Consider the following 20,580-nt stretch of genomic DNA (forward strand, 5'->3'; position numbering starts at 1 on the left):
CCGCGACAGCCGGTGCCAGGAGGGACGACTCGATGGATAGACAGGCAGAGCAAGGATAACGGAAAATACTGGCCAGGATTCCACAGGAAGGGGTTCAGAGGGGGACCACGGGACAGAGACAGACTGACGGAAGTGGAGCAGGCCAAAGAGCACACAGGGAGAACAGCAAAGGATAGGCAGGGTACACTAGAAGGTAAGGGCCGATGAGTGCAAGAGGTCACACAATCACCAGGCGCCCTCAGAATAGAGCGGACGCCTGATATAACCAGGGGCCGGAAGTACGCCCTACAGACCCTCCCCTCAGCGACGCCCCCTACTAGCAGAAGAGAGAGGGAGAACGCGCGTGCGCGGCCTAAGACCGGCGCGGTTACCCGCAGCAGCGCGGGGAGCAGAGCGGAAGTGCGAGTGGACAGGGGGACGCAGGTGAGGAGGAGCTGCGGCGGGCACCGCCGCTGAAGGGGCATCGGCGGGCACGGCCGCCGATGTCACAGTACCCCCCCCCCTATGTCCTCCCCTTCTGAGGTTGGTCAGAAATCTTTTCATGATAAGGGGGGCATCGACATTCTCTCGGGGCTCCCAGGACCTCTCCTCTGGACCAAAACCCTTCCAGTCGATAAGAAAAAGAGTTTTACCCTTGACCCTTTTCATAGCCAAAATGTCCTTTACTTCAAAGACATCGTTAGAAGAAATTGGCGAGGGAGGGGACATGGAGGTTGGTTGGAACCGGTTCAAAACCACAGGTTTAAGGAGCGAGATATGGAAGGCGTTAGGGACCCGGAGCGATGCCGGCAACCTCAATTTGTAGGCTACTTCGTTAATGCGCCCAAGTACTTCAAAAGGACCGATGTATCGAGGACTTAATTTGTAAGCAGGGACTTTCAGGCGGATATGTTTGGTAGAAAGCCAGACTTTGTCCCCGGGATGGTACGGGGGTAGATCCCTTCGTCTCTTGTCTGCGTGTTTCTTAATTCGGACGCTGGCTACCTCGAGCGCCTCCCTGGTCTCCTTCCAAATTTGCGAAAATTCCTTGGCGAGAGTATCTGCTGCAGGGACTCCAGATGATGCGGAAAAAGGCAACGGAACCCCAGGATTTAGCCCAGTTACCACAAAGAACGGCGTCTTGGACGTTGATTCGCTGGGATGATTATTATGAGCGAATTCCGCCCAAGGTAGGAGTGAGACCCAATTATCCTGATGAGCGTTAGAAAAGTGGCGTAAGTAGGTGGTCAAAATTTGGTTAATCCGTTCCACTTGGCCGTTGGTTTGAGGATGATACGCTGAAGAGAAGTCGAGAGACGTGCCCAGGAGCCGACAGAGGGCCCTCCAGAATCGGGAGGTAAACTGGACCCCTCGATCGGTTACGATTCGTAGAGGAAGACCATGCAGCCTGAAAACCTGGTGGATAAAGATCTCGGCCAACTTTGGAGCAGATGGCAGTCCGAACAAGGGAATAAAGTGGGCCATCTTGGAGAAGCGGTCTGCGACGACTAAGATGGTATTACATCCAGCAGAGCGAGGCAGATCAGTCACGAAATCCATGGCGATTTGCTGCCAAGGGGCCTCTGGCACAGGCAACGGATGAAGGAGACCGGAGGGCAGAGTCCTAGGAACCTTGTTCTGAGCACAGGTCCTGCAAGAGGCTACAAAGTCCTTTGCATCCTGGTGGAGAGAGGGCCACCAGTAATACCGGGAGAGAAGCAAAAGAGTCTTCTTAATCCCAACGTGCCCAGCAACCTTGGAGGAATGTCCCCAGCGCAGCACTTCCAGACGTTTGTTTGAAGGAACGAAGGTCTTGCCCGGCGGAAGGGTAGAGAATCTCACAGGGGCCACGGAAATAACTTTAGCCGGCTCGATGATATATGATGGATCCTCCTCCTTTTCAGGTGGCTGCAAAGACCTGGAAAGCGCATCAGCTTTAATGTTCTTACTGCCGGGCCGGAAGTGGAGCTTAAACTCAAAACGGGAAAAGTACAAGGCCCACCTGGCTTGTCTGGAATTGAGTCTCTGGGCAGATTGCAGGTAGGCCAAGTTCTTGTGGTCCGTAAAGATAGTAAAGGGATGCACTGCCCCTTCGAGCAGATATCGCCATTCCTCCAGCGCCATCTTAATGGCCAACAATTCCCGGTCCCCAATGGAGTAGTTGCACTCCGCAGGAGAAAAGGATTTGGAGAAGAACCCGCAGGGGACTAAACGTCCGGATGGAGCCTGTTGGGACAGAACCGCCCCAGCTCCAGTGGAGGAGGCATCAACTTCCAGGATGAAGGGTCTACTAGCCACTGGGCGGTGTAGGATCGGAGCAGAGGCAAACGAGCGTTTCAGGGCCAGAAAGGCGTCCTCGGCTTCGGAAGACCAGACGTTAGACTTCGTCCCCTTACGGGTTAGGACCGTGATGGGCTTGGTGACTGTAGAAAAGTGGGGTACAAACTGTCGGTAATAGTTAGCGAAGCCGAGGAAACGCTGGATGGCCTTTATGCCAACTGGACGAGGCCACTGGAGTACCGCGGACAGCTTCTCCGGATCCATCTTAAGGCCGGAATCCGTGATGATATATCCCAAGAAAGGTAACGCTGTTTGCTCGAAGAGGCACTTCTCAATCTTGGCGTAAAGACGATTTTCTCGAAGGCGCTGCAGGACCATGCGTACACTTCTCCGATGGGAGGAGAGATCGGCCGAGAAAACGAGGATATCATCCAAGTAAACCACCACGCAGGAATAGAGTAGGTCCCGGAACACCTCATTTACGAATTCCTGAAACACCGCCGGAGCATTGCAGAGACCGAACGGCATGACCAAGTATTCATAATGGCCGTCCCGAGTATTGAAGGCCGTCTTCCACTCGTCCCCCGCTCGGATTCGGATTAAGTTGTAAGCTCCCCGCAGATCCAACTTCGTGAAGATTCTGGCCCCCCTCAGCCGGTCGAAGAGTTCGGGAATCAGCGGGAGCGGGTACCGGTTTTTAACAGTGATGTTGTTCAGGCCCCGGTAATCAATACAGGGTCGCAGGGACCCATCTTTCTTCCGGACGAAGAAAAAACCTGCGCCCGCAGGAGACGAGGATTTCCGGATGAACCCCTTGGCCAGATTCTCCTGTATGTATTCCGTCATAGCCGTGGTCTCTGCTGGGGATAGAGGATAAGTTCTCCCTCTGGGAGGGTTGGCTCCGGGGACCAGGTCAATAGGGCAGTCAAAGGAGCGATGAGGTGGTAAGGAGTCCGCTTCCCTTTTGCTGAACACATCGGCAAACATGTGATAGGGTGCGGGTAGGCCCGGAAGGTCGGCAGGCTTCGAGCATGGACGGGGACGAGTGAGAGCCCGTAGGCAGTGCTCCTGGCAGGAGTGCCCCCAACGGAGAACTTCCCCAGAGCGCCAGTCAATCACCGGCTCGTGCCGTCTGAGCCAGGGAAGACCTAGAAGAACAGCATGGGCTAGTTGTGGCAGGACATAAAAGGCTATCCTCTCGAGGTGGAGTGCTCCGATTTGAAGGTCCACTTCGACGGTAACTGTGGTGATGAGTCCGGGTAAAGGTTTACCATCAACGGAGGAAATAGCACGAGGGTTCCTTAATACAATCACTGGGATCCGGAGTTTATCAACCTCCTCCTGGCGGATAAAGTTACCAGCAGCACCCGAGTCCACATACGCCTCCACAGATCCACGCTCCCGACCTGTAATTATCAAAGCTGAAAGGGTAAGGGGGAGAGAGGAATTTTGATCACCTAGGGGGTCCTCTCTTACCTGACCTAGGTGGAGGCATTTCCCGACCTCTCTGGCTTCTCCGGGCAAGAACGCACAAAATGGTTGGCACCTCCGCAGTACAGGCAGAGTCCCTTGGTCATCCTCTCCCTGCGCCGTTGCTCGGACAGTCTGACACGATCAATCTGCATTGGCTCAGGAGCGGTACTAACAGGAGATGCAGAGAAACGAGGGACAGGAGCCTGGTACAGCCTAAAGGACCTTCTCTCTCCGACCGCCTGTCGAGCGCGCTCCTGAAAGCGTAGATCAATACGAGTGGCCAGAGAAATAAGGTCCTCCAGAGTGGTGGGGGTGTCTCGCCCGGCAAGCTCATCCTTGATCTTACTGGAGAGGCCTCTCCAAAAGGCTCCCACAAGAGCCTCATTGTTCCACCCCAACTCTGAAGAGAGGGTCCGGAAGCGGATGGCGTATTGCCCCACTGTGAGGGAACCCTGGCGGAGGTTAAAAAGGGCCTCCGTGGAGGATGCTAAGCGACCCGGTTCATCGAATACCTTGCGAAAGGTTTCCAAGAAGGTCAGAATATTTAACACTACGGGGTCATCCCTCTCCCACAGGGGGTTCACCCAGGACAGGGCCTCACCCTCGAGATGGGACACAATGAACGCCACCTTGGCGCGGTCAGTAGGATACTGAAGGGGGGCAAGCTCAAAATGTAGCCTGCATTGATTTAGAAAACCCCGGCATAACTTAGGGTCTCCGCTGTACCTGGGGGGTTTACCCAGACGGGGAGCCGGGGTGGAGACCACGTCAGAGGGGGAAGTTGCTGCGGCAGCAGAGGATTGCAGAGCAAGCAATCGATCATCCACGGATGCCATGTAACCTAAGATGTGGGATTGAGCGTCGCGCTGCTGCGCGAGCTCCTGCTGGAGACTGACTAGGAGGGGAGCGTGCCCGGGGTCAGAGGTCTGCAGGGCGGATAGCCGGGTGTCCATAGACTTCATAAAGGACATTATCCGGGTCTGGTTTTCTCGAAGGAAAAGTAATTCCTTTTGTGTGGCGGCTGCGGCACCGGCGGGATCCATGGCCTGGTGATACTGTGACAACTCTAGGCTAATACGTCCAAGAGTGGACCCTCTGGGTCGTGGATCCGGAGCCCCTGGGCCGAGCGTACCTGGTGAAGACCGACCCCTGTACAGGGATCGTTAGGGGCAGGGCCGCAGGGGGCAGAACCGCGACAGCCGGTGCCAGGAGGGACGACTCGATGGATAGACAGGCAGAGCAAGGATAACGGAAAATACTGGCCAGGATTCCACAGGAAGGGGTTCAGAGGGGGACCACGGGACAGAGACAGACTGACGGAAGTGGAGCAGGCCAAAGAGCACACAGGGAGAACAGCAAAGGATAGGCAGGGTACACTAGAAGGTAAGGGCCGATGAGTGCAAGAGGTCACACAATCACCAGGCGCCCTCAGAATAGAGCGGACGCCTGATATAACCAGGGGCCGGAAGTACGCCCTACAGACCCTCCCCTCAGCGACGCCCCCTACTAGCGGAAGAGAGAGGGAGAACGCGCGTGCGCGGCCTAAGACCGGCGCGGTTACCCGCAGCAGCGCGGGGAGCAGAGCGGAAGTGCGAGTGAACAGGGGGAAGCAGGTGAGGAGGAGCTGCGGCGGGCACCGCCGCTGAAGGGGCATCGGCGGGCACGGCCGCCGATGTCACAGGCAGTATTATAGTAGTTATATTCTTGTACATAGGGAGAAGTATTATAGTAGTTATAGTCTTGTACATAGGGACAGTATTATAGTAGTTAGAGTCTTGTACATAGGAGCAGTATTATAGTAGTTATATTCTTGTACATAGGGGGCAGTATTATAGTAGTTATATTCTTGTACATAGGGGCAGTATTATAGTAGTTATATTCTTGTATATAGGAGCAGTATTATAGCAGTTATATTCTTGTACATAGGGACAGTATTATAGTAGTTATAGTCTTGTACATAGGAGGGTATTATAGTAGTTATATTCTTGTACATAGGGGGCAGTATTATAGTAGTTATATTCTTGTACATAGGGGCAGTATTATAGTAGTTATATTCTTGTACATAGGGACAGTATTATAGTAGTTATAGTCTTTTACATAGGGGCAGTATTATAGTAGTTATATTCTTGTACATAGGGGGCAGTATTATAGTAGTTATATTCTTGTACATAGGGGCAGTATTATAGTAGTTATATTCTTGTACATAGGGGGCAGTATTATAGTAGTTATATTTTTGTACATAGGGGCATTCTTGTACATAGGAGCAGTATTATAGTAGTTATTTTCTTGTATATAGGGGCAGTATTATAGTAGTTATATTCTTGTACATAGGGGCAGTATTATAGTAGTTATATTCTTTTACATAGGGGCAGTATTATAGTAGTTATATTCTTTTACATAGGGGCAGTATTATAGTAGTTATATTCTTGTACATAGGGACAGTATTATAGTAGTTATATTCTTGTACATAGGGGGCAGTATTATAGTAGTTATATTCTTGTACATAGGGACAGTATTATAGTAGTTATATTCTTGTACATAGGGGGCAGTATTATAGTAGTTATATTCTTGTACATAGGGGCAGTATTATAGTAGTTATATTCTTGTACATAGGGGCAGTATTATAGTAGTTATATTCTTGTATATAGGAGCAGTATTATAGTAGTTATATTCTTGTACATAGGGGGCAATTTTTATTGTATAAAACCAACAAATACAATTAAAATAAACAGAATTCTTCCTTAATACAAAACATAAATTCTCATGAATGCATCAGACAATAATTAATAGAACTAAATTAATACATTAGGAATAAAGGTAACTTAGAGTTCACTCCTGTGGAAGGAAGAATATGAAATAAACACTTTTAGTAACACGATCATGTTATTATCCTACAGACACATTCCTCCATAGTTTCTCATTGCTCTGACTTTTCTTTATCTCTATCGCTCTTATCCATCTGAGCTCTGACAGTATCTTTGTGGCTGCGGTGACGGGATGGAAGGGCTCGCTGTGGAGGGACACTTGGGTTCTCATGTGCCAGTGGTAATACTTAATGGTGGTAATGATCAGGTACATTGTCCCCCTGTCGATGTTACCGTCAGTGGATGGGACTCCATAGATAATGTCAGGGTATTTCAGGGACAGCAGTCTGGGGATTTTCAGCTTGGTCGATACTTCCGTCCATATTTCCCTACCTCCCCAGCAATCACAAATAAAATGCTCCATGGTTTCCTCCTGCTGACAACCAAGGGGACAGTTCCGATCCGAAACACTTAAATATTTTAAGTTCCCCCTCACAAATAGCTTCCCATGTAGCGACAGCCAAGCAATGTCAAAAAACTTTGCTGGAAGTCGCCTCCCATTGAGGAATCGGAGACTGTCCTGAAGGGTCCTGGTGGCACAATCTCTTAGGGCCAGTGGAGAGTAGAAGAAAGTCCTACATATATGAGCACACAGACCTTTCCTCGTATTACTCTCAATGTAGGACTTCTCCAGTCCCCACTTCCTGACACACTTCAGACCATATTCCAGATACTGGGGAAGGTGGTCACCTGTCCATCTCCTCCTCTTGAGACTGCCGCCTCGCACCCAAGATTCCGCAAAAGGCAATATCCAATACCTGATAATATTCGCCCACAGGGAGCTACTGTTTGAATCCATGCTCCCAAAATTTACTTTCAGAAACAAGGAGTCAAAGAAAACCCTTGGATTTAACATATCCAGCCCGCCCTCACTCCGCTGTCGGTACGTTATACCCCTCTTTATCAGGTTCATTCTGTTCCCCCACAAGAGCTGGAAGAACAGGCTGAGGAGCCTCGCCGAGAAGGATTCTGGCAAAGGAAAAACGACAGAGACATACAAAAAGACGGGGACCAGGTAAGTCTTCAACATAGCAACCCTTTCTCTGTAAGTCAGCCTCCAGTTCTTCCATCGCTGAACCTTTGCATTTCCGGTCTCCAATTTTTCCTCCCAATTTAGGCTGGCATTATCGTCCCTCCCAAATTTAACCCCTAAGATCTTAATATGGGTGGAGGCCTTAACAAACTGCGGCAGATCAAAGTCTGGGTCAGATTGCAATGTCCACAGAGCTTGACTCTTCTCAAGGTTGACCAGAGACCCGGAGGCCTCTGAGTAACTTCTGATGGCCGCAGACAACATCTGCACCTCATGAGGATTAGATATCACCAGAGTCACATCATCCGCGTAGGCAACCACCTTCAGAGGCAAGCAGTGGGGGACCGCCCTTTTACCGTGCCAAACTGAGAGCCTACCAACAGTGCCGGGGACAAACAGACTAACCTAGAAAACAGGATCTTTGCCAGAATCTTCCTGTCAACATTCAAGAGGGCAATTGGCCTCCAGTTCTTGATGTCGCTCGGCTCCTTACCTTTAGACAGCAGAATTAATGAGGACACTCTCATGGATGGAGGCATCAGGTGATTTTCTAGACAATTTTTGTAAACATCCACAAGAATTGGAGCCAGGAGGTCTCTGAATTTCTTATAAAATTCTGCTGTTATACCATCCGGACCTGGTGCCTTCTTCAGATGTAACTTATCAATGGCCTCCTTAACCTCCTCCACCGTTAATTCTGCTGTCAAAGGAGAAAAGTCCAGATCATTAGTATCAGGCGCTGGAGTTGCCTCCAAGAATTGAGTCATTTTATGTTTATCCGAAGCCTTCCTCTGAAACAAGTCAGTATAATAAGATTTCACAACCCCCAGGATACCCTCCCGAGATTCCTGCAATACACCCTGGGAGTCAATGAGACCTGTGACCAATTTATTGGCCACCCGCTCCCGGCAATTCTCAAAGGGATCAGGTGCCCCTAAGACCCCATAATCCCGTTCGAGAACCAAGGAGGTGTACCTGCTGTACTGATACTGCCTTATCTCAGATTTCAACCGGTCGATCTTCTCTTTGTTACCCCCGCCCTCCGAATAGAGTGACTCCAATTCTTTGCGCAGCCTTAGGTACTGGCTATACTTACTCCTGCCTTTCTTAACTGACAGTCTCTTCAAGAGGTATCTGATATCATCCTTGACGTCCTCCCACCAGTCGGCCATGGTGTCATAGAAGTCCACTCTCTGTAGATGACCCTGCAAAAGGGAGTGGACACAACTCTGGACAGAGACATCATGGAGGAGGCTAGAATTGAGTCTCCATAACCCCCTACCAACATCAGCTCGCTTAGTGGCCCCCAGGCAGAAATATAGGGCAAGATGGTCTGAGTATGGGACGACTCTCTCACTCATGGCACCAATGACTTCCATGGGACTTACAAAAGCCAGATCTATTCTACTGCCTCTATTGGAGCAGGAATAGGTTAATTTTGGCTTTCGTCCTCCCCGATTAAAGACGTCCCCTAATCCGGCCTGCAGGACTATGTTATTCAAGATCCTACCATCCCTCGTCACGGTTCTACCTGAGGAGCTGTCACCTGATGTCAGTATGGCATTAAAGTCCCCCGCCATTATCACTGGAAGAGAGGTGAACAGATAAGGCTTGACATCATTAAATAACTGTATCCTGTCAGTCACTGTCTGTGGCCCATAGATGTTAATAAGCCGGAGACGCCTCCCATGGACAGTGACTTCCAGGACCAGACACCTTCCCATAACCACCTCCGTCATCCTATGTACTGTCACATGCCCGGTGTTAAACAGAATGGCGACCCCGGCGTACGGCTCCATAGCCAGTGACCAAAAAGAGGGACCAGACCGCCATTCCCTCTCAGCCTCCATCATGAGTCCCTGAGTCGTCAGCCGCGTCTCCTGTAGAAAGATGACATCTGCGTCCAGGTATCGGAGATGGTCATACACAGCGTGCCTCGTCCTCCTCACCTTAATGCTGTTCACATTACTGGATGTTACTTTTAATGAGAAATCTGCCATCACAATACCACAACAGAGGAACAGAGATGCAAAAGCCGCCATCATAAGTCTGGGTCACAGATGTTCTGACTACCACCGGTCTCCATGTCAGACTGTATCTCATTGTCAGCAAGTACGGGCTTCCGTTTTGTAGGGGGATGGTCCGCTACGTCCCTGTCATACTCAGTCTCTATTCTTTTTATCTCTTCCTCCAAGTCCCCATCAGACTCAGACAAAACATCAAACTTATTGGACACGACCATCACACCTTCCGAACTCTGGACTTTTTTCCTGCCACCCTGGCTAGTGACATACTCCTCCTCAGGTTTACGGGAGGCCTTGTCCTTTTTTTTCCTTTTAACCTGATTACAGCCACTTTCTTCAGCTAGAGATGGTGATACTGAAGTGGCTACATGTGGCTGCTGGACCTGAGGGACGACCTCCGTGCTCCCCTCTGTACCCTCTGTGCAAAGCTGCTCTGATGTTACCTGAGCGGACCCCTGGTGGACCTCTGACCTGGTCAGTACTGTCCCTGACATTAAAGCCTCCTCCTCCTGAGCCTCTGTTCCTGTCACTAACTCCTCATCAGGAAGGAGCTTGCATATATTGTGCCAGGCATCAGGACAGTCCCTGTGAGGGTGGCCGACCTCCCCACAGAGGTTGCACTTGATGTTCTGGCAATCTGCCGCTAAGTGGCCGACTTCCCCGCACAGGCTGCACTTTACCACGGTACAGGTGTTTGCCAGGTGACCCACTTTACCACACTTAAAACACTTTCGTGGCTGCCCAGGGTAGAAGCAAACTCCCTTCTCCCTCCCAATAAAGAAGGAGTTGGGTAAGTGAGCCGTGATATTGTTGTGCTGGCGCAATTTCACCAGCACCTTCCATCCACCGGTCCATATACCGTCCTCATCCCTGTTTTTGGTGAGGTCGGAGACAAGGTCACAATGCCTCCGGAGCCACACCACAATGTCCTGCGGGGGAACAGCCTCATTCCAAAGGATGATATTAACCGTGGCGGTATCCGGCTTAGATATTGGAATAAAGCTGAACTTGTTCCAGCCATCAGCGTCCCTGAACTTGGGGAAATTGGCCCAGAATCTGTCCAGATCAGACATAAGCTTAAAGCTGATGTCATAGCCCTGTCTGTCTGGCAGATTGATGACCGCCAAGATATTAACCGGCGCAAACCCCATCTGGCGGCACAGAAGCTCCCTGACCACCAGCCTCCTCTCCGGCAGATCCTCCTTGGCACCTCTGTGCCTGAACCGCACCACATTCCTCCTTTTGAAAGCCTGCCCGGTGTAATTGGCGCCGGAGGTAAAGGACGGAGCGCCGCGGCTCCAAACATTACTGGGAGGGACCTGTGGGGCCACACTGGGCTGACTGACAGGGCGAGGGTCTGCAGCGGAGGGGCCTGTTGCACCTTGTGTGCTGGAAACCAAAGGGGGGAAATCACAGACATTTTGCACATTATTATTATTATCAATCTCAATAGCGTCATCAGGATGCGCAATGTCCACCACAGTCTCTGTACCCCCTTCAGCCCCCAACCCCACATGAACAGTATCAATATCCCCAGAATTAGTGCTCTCCTGGACACCAACAGTAGATGCAGTCTCATGTCCACTGTCTTGCTGTTGTGCTGGGTATGCTGGGACTTGTGGTACCGCTGGGATCTGAGCCTTCTGCTCCTGCTTGGGGTCTGCCACAGGTAGTTGTGGCTGCTGGTGCAGTATCTGACCCTCCTTAAAACAGAAGCTAGCGGGCTGCAGCACCGGCCGTACCTGCTGCCGGGTCCCCCCTGGGACAATGTCTGTGCGGGAACCAGCAGAGTCCTGCGTGCAGGACCTAAACCGCTCCTGGTTCCTATATGTCTCTGCCAGGGGCCCCATCCTCGCCAGCACACAGTCTATGTCCCGCACCACAGTTGCCAGCTCTACCCCCAGTGCATTCAGTCTCTGGTCATATACAGAGTGATCCCCAGGATTAGCAGCCTTCAACTTGTAAATGCAGTCTATTTCCATTTGCAGAAGATTCCTCTGCTGCTGCAACTCACCCATCCTCCTGACCAGGTCTGGTATCTCTTCCGCCAGCTGTAGCTCCGGGGCACGCGGCGGCTCCCTCTGGGGTCTTGCTTTAGGGGTTGACATGTTGGTTTTTAATGTCGCTGGTTTTGTGACTCCAGCCTCCGCAACACTTTTACCACTGCCACCAGCCTGCAACCTCGTGCGTCCAGAGCTTGCCATGCTGGTCACCACATGTCCCAGCTGAAGGTTCTCCTGGAGTGTTTGCTTCTCCAGAGATGTCCGTCTGTGTCTGCCTGGAGTGAGCTGCACACCTGAAGCTGATGATGGACTCTGCCTCACCTTCTGTGCAGCCACCTGCCCTCCAGCACTCAGGTTCTCAGCAGAAGATGCCTTCTGGGATTTCCTTCCAGGCTCTGGACACTGTTTGCCTTGACTGGCCGACTGTTTAACAGAAACATCCTTGCACACAGACAAAGCTTTCTCCTGTTTCTTTACTGTGCTGAACTTCAACACATGATCTTTCTCCATGCTGCTGGGACTTCCATTCTGAGGTTTATTTTCCCCAGAGGCAACTCTGGGATTTCCATCCACATGAGAAGGTTGGGAGTTTCCTCCCAGTGTAGGCCGGGAAGCCTGGGCCTTGCTTGGGGAGCTTCCCCGCCCAGGGTGGCCCCTCCCTGGGCTTGCTCCAGACATCAGGAGAACCACTGACACACAACCTCACAGCTAGGAGGCAGTATTATAGTAGTTATTTTCTTGTACATAGGGGCAGTATTATAGTAGTTATAGTCTTGTACATAGGGGCAGTATTATAGTAGTTATAGTCTTGTACATAGGAGCAGTATTATAGTAGTTATATTCTTGTACATAGGAGCAGTATTATAGTAGTTATATTCTTGTATATAGGAGCAGTATTATAGCAGTTATATACTTGTACATAGTGGGCAGTATTATATTAGTTATATTCTTGTACATAGGGGCAGTATTATAGTAGTTATATTCTTGTACATAGGGAGAAGTATTATAGTAGTTATAGTCTTGTACATAGGGACAGTATTATAGTAGTTATAGTCTTGTACATAGGAGCAGTATTACAGTAGTTATATTCTTGTACATAGTGGGCAGTATTATATTAGTTATATTCTTGTACATAGGGGCAGTATTATAGTAGTTATATTCTTGTACATAGGGAGAAGTATTATAGTAGTTATAGTCTTGTACATAGGGACAGTATTATAGTAGTTATAGTCTTGTACATAGGAGCAGTATTATAGTAGTTATATTCTTGTACATAGGGGGCAGTATTATAGTAGTTATATTCTTGTACATAGGGGCAGTATTATAGTAGTTATATTCTTGTATATAGGAGCAGTATTATAGCAGTTATATTCTTGTACATAGGGACAGTATTATAGTAGTTATAGTCTTGTACATAGGGGCAGTATTATAGTAGTTATATTCTTGTACATAGGGGACAGTATTATATTAGTTATATTCTTGTACATAGGAGCAGTATTATAGTAGTTATATTCTTGTACATAGTGGGCAGTATTATAGTAGTTATATTCTTGTACATAGGGGCAGTATTATAGTAGTTATATTCTTGTATATAGGGGCCAGTATTATATTAGTTATATTCTTGTACATAGGAGCAGTATTATAGTAGTTATATTCTTGTACATAGTGGGCAGTATTATAGTAGTTATATTCTTGTACATAGGAGCAGTATTATAGTAGTTATTTTCTTGTATATAGGGGCAGTATTATAGTAGTCATATTCTTGTACATAGGGGCAGTATTATAGTAGTTATATTCTTGTACATAGCAGCAGTATTATAGTAGTTATATTCTTGTACATAGGGACAGTATTATAGTAGTTATAGTCTTGTACATAGGGGCAGTATTATAGTAGTTATATTCTTGTACATAGGGGACAGTATTATATTAGTTATATTCTTGTACATAGGAGCAGTATTATAGTAGTTATATTCTTGTACATAGTGGGCAGTATTATAGTAGTTATATTCTTGTACATAGGGGCAGTATTATAGTAGTTATATTCTTGTACATAGGGGACAGTATTATATTAGTTATATTCTTGTACATAGGAGCAGTATTATAGTAGTTATATTCTTGTACATAGGGGGCAGTATTATAGTAGTTATATTCTTGTACATAGGGGACAGTATTATATTAGTTATATTCTTGTACATAGGAGCAGTATTATAGTAGTTATATTCTTGTACATAGGGGGCAGTATTATTGTAGTGTTATATTCTTGTACATAGGGAGCAGTATTATAGTAGTTATATTCTTGTACATAGGGGGCAGTATTATTGTAGTTATATTCTTGTACATAGGGGGCAGTATTATAGTAGTTATATTCTTGTACATAGGAGCAGTATTATAGTAGTTATATTCTTGTACATAGGAGCAGTATTATAGTAGTTATATTTTTGTACATAGTGGGCAGTATTATAGTAGTTATATTCTTGTACATAGGGGGCAGTATTATTGTAGTTATATTCTTGTACATAGGGGGCAGTATTATAGTAGTTATATTCTTGTACATAGGGGGCAGTATTATAGTAGTTATATTCTTGTACATAGGGAGCAGTTTTATAGTAGCTATATTCTTGTACATAGGAACAGTATTATAGTAGTTATATTCTTGTACATATGAGCAGTATTATAGTAGTTATATTCTTGTACATAGGGAGCAGTATTATAGTAGCTATATTCTTGTACATAGGGGCAGTATTATAGTAGTTATATTCTTGTACATAGGGGGCAGTATTATAGTAGTTATATTCTTGTATATAGGGGGCAGTATTATTGTAGTGTTATATTCTTGTACATAGTAGTAGAATGATAAAAGCTATATTTTGGTCTATATAATATTATCACTGAACATGGACAGAATATATTATTCCTTTAGATCTTTTTTCAGTTTCATCAGTTTCTACTTAGATAAATCTACTGAAGTGTTTTATGTGTCAGGTAACTACACTGGATATTTTGATTCAGGGAATCGCAGGACGTGCTGCAGCTGATATGAAGTTATCGTCCCCATACTGTACCTGCCTCGGAGCAGTAATGAATCTTCCAGTTTCCTGTTGAATTTCTCCAGAGACCTTAATGTGTTTGTTCCCGTGTAGAGAAGCCCCTATTAGTGCGGTGACTTGTGATCGATGCTGCTGCTCTATCACTATGTTCTCGGCTGTATATGAGAGGTGTTATGGGGAGCAGGTTTATGTTGCGTTATGTATGGTCGGACCGTCTTAATGTTTGCTGCGATTACGGCCACGGCGAATCCTAAAAACAAAGCTTTCTAATTTAGGGAGCACAGGAATATGTACAGAGTTGATGTACAATTAACTTTTATGTGCCCTAATTATGCCGAGCTAAAACTTAATGGGACTTTCATAAAATGCAGTATACATTACAGACCTCGGTTACACGGCTGCAATTATCTCTTGAGAAACGTCCAAAAACCGTTAAAGAAATGAGTCGCACCTTGGAGGGTTTATTCTAAGAGATTGGCCCAACTCTGACCCCTTTGTGAAGATGAGGGGGTAAGTTTTGCTGTTTTCTTCTAGAAGCAGAGATGTCGCCATCTACCGGTTGTGCCTGGTATTACAGTTCCTTTCTATCGAAGTGAATAGGACTCAGCTGCAATACCGCATAGGTCCTGTAGACCGTGGTGGCACTGTTTTTGTTTTGCGCTTCTGAAAAAGAAGACTGATCAACCCTTTTAAGGTCAATCTGGTTTTACAAAAGACTGCCTCTCAATGAAAGGGCTCATTTAGACTTCTGTTTTTCACATATGAGTACTATCAGTTATTTTTACGAGAGCTCTCATGCCTGTGATAATCTATGGGACCTCTCACATGTCAATAATTTTTGATGGACCAAGCGGAAAATCAGGAAGACATGTCTGTTGTTGATCAAAATCAGCAATGCAAGTCTATGAGTCAGTGAAGAAATTGGACAGCACAGGATGGCATTTGAGTGCAGTCCATTTCTCATGGACTGTCGGATTGGAGAAGGTGGAGAAACTTTTTTCTTTTTTTTCCATGTATGGGAAAAATTGATGACACTTAGACCAAACCCTGATCCAAGTCTGATCAGAATAACTGGTTAATTTTTTCTCATAAGTGGAAAATACTGACATCTGAATGAGCCGTACACTGGCTTTTTTGGTGGCTACTGCAAAAAATAAAAAAGTCCTTCAATTACAGTGTAGAAAAAAATTAAGAGAAGTGAAAAGAAAAAAGTAGAAGAGCATGAAATATTATCTTCCATTCTATTCTTGTATTCAGATGGAGGATGTATTTCTTAGTGGAGTTCTTTGTGTCGAAGTTTCTTGAACTCTCCGACTTTCTATTCTCGTCGCTCAGGTGGAGATTTCTTGTTCTGATTTGTCCTTTTTGTAAAATTACTTTTCTAAGAAAGCAATTACTCTACAGAGCGAGATGTCATCCGGGAGCCATGTAAATGATGTCTCCGGTATAGATCAGTGTCCACCCAGAGGGAACAGCTTCTCCAGTCCTGACTTCCAGCTCTCCAGCTCCTGCAAGGATCATTACAGTGCAAACAAGACCACGACTGGCGGCAACCATGTCTGATATGAAGTGCGTAATATTTCTATAGTCTATAGATCTACTTCTGTGTATATCAAAGGGATTCATTGCACACATTTTTCCCACCCTGAACATCACAAATCTCAACTACACGGCTTAGACAGAAGAAGATCTAGTGATGGACTCCTCCAACCGTGGAACCAAACTCTTCCCAATTGGACTGACTTCCTCATGTTACGTGTTGCTGCAGTGCAGTACAGCGCAACCTCCACCAGGGGGTGATGGTGAAAGAAGAGAGGTTGCACACACACGCAGCGTAGTAACACAGAGCAACAGCACAGGTGTCACAGGTAATGAAAGACAGGTCAGACTAGTCAAAGTCAGCAACTGTCAGGAGCAGAAGTACCAAGGGAGACAGCAAGTGCGTAGTCAGTGACAAGCGAGAAGTCAGGACCTACCAGGAACGTGGTATCAGAAACATAAGACGTAAGCCGTTGTCAGGGTACAAGCCAGAGGGTCAAAAGCCAGTTGGAAAGCGTGGTATCGGAAATGGAAAAACCAGAAGCAGAGTCCAGAGAACAAGCCAAATCATACAAGTCCAGGTAATCAGGGGACAGAAGGAACACTAAAGGAATACAGGTCAGAGGCACTAGCTTGGAAGCTTGCAGTATAGCTCACGCTGGCCTGCAGGCTGCAGAGGACTGAAATAGCCCAGCCAGCTCCAGAACGAGGCAGAGGGGAATAACCCCCGCATGACCAGTCAAAAGAGAAGACAGCAGAAAACAAACTCTAGACTGGACCATGACACCTCATATGTTCCTCCAACTGTGTCCATAGAAGACCCTCATTGGGGTCATAGAGAAAGCTGGTTAGAGGGAAAGTGTGTTATCTCTTGAAGGATTTTGGATAATGTAGGAAAAAAATTCTAGGTTCCTTATTGCACAGCCAGAATATTATTTAAGATGGGGAGAAGCGGTGTAGAACAGAAGCAGAGAAGAGCATGGAGAATCAGAAGAGTCCGGATATTGACATCCATCAGATCCAGGGTAAAGCAAGGGGACGTTTGTGAACAGATGGAGGAGATGAACCGGAGTGCAATGCTCCTCAGCCTCCCGCTTCCTGCTCCTCAGGGGCAGTGCACTCTTGATGATTGACAGTTCAGACATATGGCGCGGTCATGCCACTGGCCCAAACTGTGTGGCTTTTCGGTGCTGTAAGCACAAGCAGCTTTGACTTTTGCAGCTTTGCTGCACTGAAGTTGACTGGGTCCAGCTTCAGAGCAGAGTTTACAAACTCTAACAGAGAGAGCTTGTAAGCGCTGTGTTCCTTGCCTTGGAAACCGTCCACTTCTAATAGACTGCACTCCAGTGTTGGCTGGAGCCTAGACAACGAGCGCTAAATAATAAAATTAAAATATTCTATCATTCTGGAGAATGAAATAAATTGCTTATTTTTACAAACACTTTACAATGTCACCCATTTAAGTTGATGACAACCCCCCCACCGGGACATGATGGTTTCCGAAAGTGCAAATATTGCAAATCGCCAAATTACATTTGCAAGAAGTCTCCCATTTAGCACAGTCCCACAATTTTAGGATTTGCGCCACATTTATCATACGTGTGCCGACTGGCCCTATATTAATGGAAATGATAGATTTCCTCCAATTAGTTGTATTTTTAGTTTCCGTCATTAATATTCGTCTCACAGAGTGGCAGTGACAGCCTGCAACGTGCGAGTCAAATCCACAAACAAATATCATAAACCTGAGCGCCTGGAATTCATTAAATACGTCTTCTCCGATGAAGTCGCGCCGCTTGCAACACGTCTGCGATGGAAACCAAAGGGCAGATTGTGAGTGACATTTCCTTCTGTTCCTCTTCTTCCACTGATATTTTCCCATTGACATCACAGAATGGACAGACAATTAATTGCGCTGCCCCCTCTCCCCCGCTGCCCCTCGGTTCTTGGAGGCGTGATTTTTTACGTGCTCTTATGCATCCTTTTTTTCCCCCCGTAAAGCGATGATTAATTCACTGACGGCTCGGAAATCTCAGCTGAAAACTCATCTTTTCCTCTTCAGCCTATAAAGCGACATCTGAGAACAATGGCAGAACTCGTCGCTCACGCGTTTCGCTCCCCGGAATACAATCTATTATTTCAGCTTGTTTCACATGTTGATTGAGAAGTTTCTTTTACAGATTGCATTTCCATATCATCGCCAGCTCCCGGACGATCTGTCACAAGAGAAGAGGTTTTTTAAAAAAAAAAAAAAAAAGTCCTTATGGCTTTAAAAATCAAACTCTGCCTTCAATGCTTGCTTAATCATATAGACCCCAAAGTAGAGCAACATAACAGAAGTGCAGATGCGTCTCTGAAGGTGCCGAAGTCCCACCTGAAAACGGATCCCTCCCCAGATTTCACAATGAAATAGATCTCTTAGACCTGATGAGACTGTTGTACTTACTTTGAAAAGTTACCCTGTGTGAAAATCTGCTTGCATCATTTTATAATAAGCATTTAATGCTTTCAGCTCCAGTTAAAATGCTCGTTTTAATTTGAGGATCGTATAGCCATTTTGACATTGATTTTCAAAGTAAGTACGTTAGTCCCATCAGGTCTCAGACACCTATTTGTTAATGTATGCAGCTTGTATAGTGACATCTGGTGACAGATCCACGTAGAAAAAAAAAAGGTCACTTCTGAACAACATCTCACATTTTAACAATTCATATCAATATAATTTAATTTTTTTCCTGGCTATACTCCAGTTACAACCAGAGCTGCAATTCTTTAACACTAATCTTAAAGGGGTCGTCCACTACTCTGACAGCCCCCTCTCAATAAGCATGATTGCCCCCTGTATGGAGAAATGGAATTGAAAACCAAAAGAACTATTTTTATCAATGTTCCATTCCTTACAAGGCGATGTGATTAGCTTGAAGTGTTGGGAATTTGACCCTAAAAATTCCCTTTAAGTGGTTGTGCGTTTTTTTTTTTTTTAAAGATTGTGTCTGCTGCAGTCAATCACTGACTGAACCAGTGGTGCTCTGTTCAGGGATTGACTCAATTGGTCGCATGATGTCTCCACCCAGAGAGAAGGCTGGAAGAAGAGCAGGAGACTTGGCGGAGTGGAAGAAGGAGGATGGGCAGGTGAGTATGCAGGGGTTAAAAAAAAGTACTAGACAAACTTATGTTTTTAAAGGGGTTGTCCAACCCTAGGACAATTTATGGCAGATCAATCGGCTAATATAATACAGGATGCCTGAAACCCTTTAAGAAAAAAAAGAATCTTGCGTCATGTGTTTTGCTCCAGTTACATTCAGAGCTGCATTTTGTGAATTCTGCTGTTCATTCTGGTAGGACACAGTACGGGGACACAGCGGGAAGTTCTCTTCATTTTCCTATACACTTTGCAGTAGTAATCCCTAAAGTTTTAGTGAACTTGATAATTTGCGCTTGGAGTTCGTTTAGAGCAATTCATACACGATCCAGCAGAGGGAGACAAAGAGCACAAGGTAAGCTCCTCCCACAGCATAGAAGCTATGAAGCATGAAGCATGGTGGAAGATACTTTCTGATTGGAAAATAGGGGTTTATCAAAAACAGTTTTATAAAACGAATTAATTATATCAATACAGGGTGGTCCCTGTCCAGTTCTAGTTAATATTGGACCTGAATAGAATTACCCTTTAATTGCTTGTAAATGATCGCTGCTTCTCTTCTCATCCTGGGATTAGTGTCTGCCTCTAGTCTCCATGATCAGGAATGATAAACTGTATTGAGCCCTAATGCATTGCTCCATCAGCGCCTCCCATTAGAATCATCGCTGCCGGCAATGGGGGCGTCCTGATCGTATAGAACCGTCATTCTGAATATCCAGCTATGATCCAACCCAACATGAGGCAGCGAGGAGCAGATCTCAGAAATACACATTTATTGATTTCTGGATTTCGGGGACTGACAACATTTTACCAGCAAATGGCCATGAACAGACTGCGCGAGGTCGATTTCTGCTGCCAAAAATGCTCAGCTCATTTTATAGGATTGTAAATCGCAAAATGGCCCGAACAATGAGGACGGCTCAGAAAATCACTTAGTGGTTTTCGTTTTTATTCCCGTGAACCTCGAGCAGAGTTCAGCAACATCATCGGCTTCTGAGCTAATTGCAGCCGCTGAGCAGAACAGGAATGTGCAGTCAGTAAATTTCCATGGATCCTCTCCCATTTCTGGTTATGCCATATGAAGCCTGGTACAGATGGTCTATTTTGTAGAAACGCTTCATTTCTTCCAGCAGATGGCGCTTTCTTTATCTTCTATTCTGCTCATAACTGTGTTCCTTGCCAACAGCGCACCGTGT

Source organism: Dendrobates tinctorius, unplaced genomic scaffold, assembly GCF_039654945.1.
Source record: "Dendrobates tinctorius isolate UK_male_01 unplaced genomic scaffold, ASM3965494v1 ptg000059l, whole genome shotgun sequence".
Taxonomy (NCBI): Eukaryota; Metazoa; Chordata; class Amphibia; order Anura; family Dendrobatidae; genus Dendrobates; species Dendrobates tinctorius.